Raw genomic sequence first — 3881 nt, forward strand, 5'->3', positions numbered from 1 at the left:
AGGGAAGTTTAATCCACTCCTCATTTTCAGCTCTGAGATGTTTTAGGGAAGTTTAATCCACTCCTCATTTTCAGCTCTGAGATGTTTTGCAGTTTTCTTCTATTCAAGTCCCTCTACAGCCTCTCAGTGAGATCGAGATCTGGGCTTTGACTAGGACCAGCAACTGGATTTTCTGGTATGTTTGGGTCACTGTCAGGTTCTGGTTCGGTTTTCTGACTGGATTCTGTTTGGTGAGCTGAGCAGGTCCCGCTGAAACTAAACAGCGTTTTCCGTTTTCCTCCTCAGTGTTTTCTGTTTCTCTGCCTCTTCCTGTCAGTGAGTGTGTTTCTGTCTAAACGCTGCCTCATCACGTTCCACACACTCATCATCTCTGACACACTCACAGGAGTTCTTGGTGTTCCTCTGCGTCTCTGCGCTGTTTCTCACCGTAGGCAGGAGGAGGAAATGGAGTGTGTGAAACAGGATGTGAGCGCAGCCATACTTGTTTATTTTATACTTTCTGCCCACAGCTTGGCTGGAAACAAAGGATGGATGTCAGGAAATGGACCAAGACGGAGCAGCTATGGATGCAAATGAACGTTTCTTCATGTACTTTTATGCTAAGTGTGTAACTGTGGCTGCAGATTGCAGATGTACATTACATTTAGTTCACAATATGTTACTTCTGTTCACATTTGTTCATCTAAATGCATAAATTCAGATCTTTGAAATGATGCAGTGACTGAGCTGCTGCATCACTTCTCTCTGTCTTTGATTTATGACTTCACTCTTATAAACCCCCCACTGCTCCTCTGTCAATTCCACATCCAGCACTTTGTTTCCATCTGTTGATGTGAAATAATCTACATCTATATCCCTGCTGACAGCTCAGCGCCATCAGCGTTGCACATGGATGTGTACTGGTTACCTCACACTGCAGCTCTAGGAGTTCTGGGAAAATCAACCCTGTTTGGTCTGGAAAAAACCATCAAGTTCTGGGAAAATACGAGAATAAATGATGTGTAACTTTATAGAACTTTAAGTTCCAGAAAGGACAGGCAGCATGAAACCTTGAAGTTTCAGAACTTAAAGTAAAAAAGTTGGTCTCCGTTCCATCGTGCATTGATTTTAGTCTGAGGAGCGAAAGCAGGGAAGTTATGAAACTCAAATAAAAGTCAAAAAGTGACTCACATTAGAAAAATACTGAAAATATCAAGTTTAAAAACTGTAACTAACAGAAAAACAAGATAAATGTTTTAAGTGAAAGTAGCTGGAAATAAAGATGAAAAATGTGAAATTTAACAGGAAAAGAATCGTCATTTCCAGAAACATTTTCTGTTATTTTCAGGAGCTTTAAGTTTCAAAAAGGAACCAGAAAGTTAGAGAAAAACAACCTGCAATATTTATTTATCACTTTTCACAGATGAAGCACAACATATTCAGTCTAATGTGAAATTATTCAAACTCCTGAACTGAGATTTTAGATTATTATTTGGTGAAGTTTGATAAAACATTCAGTCAGATGAGTGAAGATCAGGTTAATTTTCCTGTTTTTATCGATATTTAAACAAAGTGGTGATAAAATCATCTGTACTGTTGATGACCTTCATGCATATTAACTCTGATATTTTTAGAAATTATATTTTTTCATTGACATGAAGGTTTTGAGATTGGAAGGACTCTGTGCCATCACCCTGATCTGTTCAGATTCTCTACAGGATTAGAGCTGGGACTTTGACTAGGACACTCCAAAGGTTAATATTACAATCAAAAGTGTAATATTAAAACATTTGTTTGATTTATTAAAACCTACTGGATGATCACTGTAAGTGTTAATTCTCCAGCTGGTCATCAGGGATGGACTCAAACATTTTATCACATCTGTTCATGAAGCTTTTCTCTGAGTTTCTTCCTGAATTATCCAGAGTTTGGCATCAGGATCTTCTGCCTCCACTTCTACAGTTAAACTACAGCTGTGATGTTACTTATGTCTCATATAAACAGCTTTAATGCTGCTTCAGTTTTAATAATGTATATGATGATGCAATCCATGTGCAATGCTGATGGTCTTTTTGCACAACAAGCTGCACAAACCAGTGGACCTGATTGTTGGATATGTTAGCATATTCAGCTGCTTCATTAACGCTTTGGAGCCGTTTGTGTTTCACTAAGACTCTTGTTTTCCTCTCTGTGTTCAGACTGTTGCAGATGCTCCTCCACTTCGCCTGGAGCTGCTTGTGGCTTTTCCAGCATGGCTGCCTCTGCAGCTTCAGCCTCTGATGTGAACATTTCTCTGATTCCTCCTGCTGAGCGGATCTGATCTCCTTCATCCTCTGGTCCATTCCCTCTTTTCTTCTACCGCCTCACTCAACATTAAGAGTTTTATTCTCATTTTCTTTTTCTTCAGGTTATCAGATTCAGTTTCTGGAGATTGTTTTGCTAATATCTGTGATTCTGCTGCTCAGTAAAATCCCTGACTTCTTTTTCTCTGCAGTGGTAAACATTTCTGCACCAGAACGGCTGCTGTGCTCCTCTTTTCACATTCTTCATTGAAATTTGTTAAATTGTGAACTTTGGGTCGAAGCCTAATCGTATTTGTATCCCTGAGTCCAGAGGCCGTCCCCACGTCGTCTCACTGCTCCTCCTGAAATAAGATAAAGCCACAGATGCAGAGAGTTGCTGTTCTTAGAAACATCCCCACAAACCAGAAGTGACAGAAAACTGAGAAAAAAAGCAGCAGAGTTCCCCAACACTTCCTTTAGTTTGTGTTTAGCAGAACATCCTGCCCACTTCTGGAATCATTCTCACATTTTGCATCATTTCTTTGAAGCAAAAATTTAAACATAACAGAAAAACATTGTTTTGTTCTTTTGCAGTTTTATTATTTGTCTCCTGTTACTTTCTCATTCTGTGTTCATTTGTGTCACATTCTGCTAACCGCTACAGACCTGCGGGTAAACCCAGCCAGGCATGACTGCAGCAGATTCACATGAGAAAATCCAGCATAAATCCAGATTATTTTCAAATTATGTTGGTTTGTTCTGAAGTTAACCTGGAAGATCCAGGACTGAGAAAAACTCTGAAAGTGTTGAAGTTCTTTGTAACTATGACCAAATGTGACGCGTTTCCTTCAAACATAACCGTTAAGTTCATAAAACTGAAATGTTCCAGGAAAGTAACGAGTATTTATCAGGAGAGAAACGGCTGAAATCTAAACCGGCATACCAGAAACACGCCAACAGAAGGCTCCAGTCAGAACCTGAAAAAAGTGATTTATTCCGTTAAAATCTACATAATTAAATACATTTACATGTTAAAATCTTAACCCTGATGTGTTTCGTATATTTTATGTTATATGGATATAGATAAATGGTGTGCAGGCCCGGTGGGAGTCCTCTGACTGCGTCCTGCTTCATGGCGTCGCGGTTTGATGGATGTTCTGATGTTGGTCGGGTCATAATGGACGGAGGGGACCGGCCCAAACACACGACATGGTTTTATCATTACACTGAAAGCACTTTTCATTTGAAGCTCCGTTATGAAACTGGTCTGTGCTGTCGCTCAGAGCGCCCCCTGTGGGCCAACAGTCATGATGCAGACATGCCTCCTCTTACCCAGCAGGGTTCGACCCATCAGACTCTGGTTCCATTAAAACTACGGAACATTTTGATCACAGAACCATTCATAAAGAAATTAGACGATTTATATTTCTAATTTGTTCTGGTTCTGGTTGTTTCCTCCACCTGTCCCCTGGTGCTTTTGTTAACTGCTGATGTATGTGGAACATTAGAGGAAGTGCTCTGCGGTTGCCCATATATGGACTGTTGTCTTTGGAGAAATAAGCTATCATCTCCCTCCACAGGAAATGGACTGCCTACGCCTTTTAATGAGCTGTGTGTGTG

At 40.2% G+C, this 3881-nt stretch overlaps 1 protein-coding gene and 1 long non-coding RNA gene across 4 annotated transcripts in view; one reads left to right on the forward strand and one right to left on the reverse strand.

Annotated features, from left to right (window-relative positions):
* Nucleotides 1-912, reverse strand: part of LOC107834106 (uncharacterized) — a 7670-nt gene extending 6758 nt beyond the window's left edge. The window contains exons 1-2 of the long non-coding RNA XR_001659887.1: nucleotides 579-912; nucleotides 376-378 (exon numbers count right to left, since the gene is read on the reverse strand). This is a non-coding gene — a long non-coding RNA (uncharacterized LOC107834106). The remainder of the gene's footprint in view (nucleotides 1-375; nucleotides 379-578) is intronic.
* LOC103129142 (leucine-rich repeat and fibronectin type-III domain-containing protein 5) overlaps nucleotides 1-3881 on the forward strand; it is an 86627-nt gene that overhangs the window by 56617 nt on the left and 26129 nt on the right. The window lies entirely within an intron of this gene.

Source organism: Poecilia formosa, unplaced genomic scaffold, assembly GCF_000485575.1.
Source record: "Poecilia formosa unplaced genomic scaffold, Poecilia_formosa-5.1.2 Scaffold519, whole genome shotgun sequence".
NCBI lineage: Eukaryota > Metazoa > Chordata > Actinopteri > Cyprinodontiformes > Poeciliidae > Poecilia > Poecilia formosa.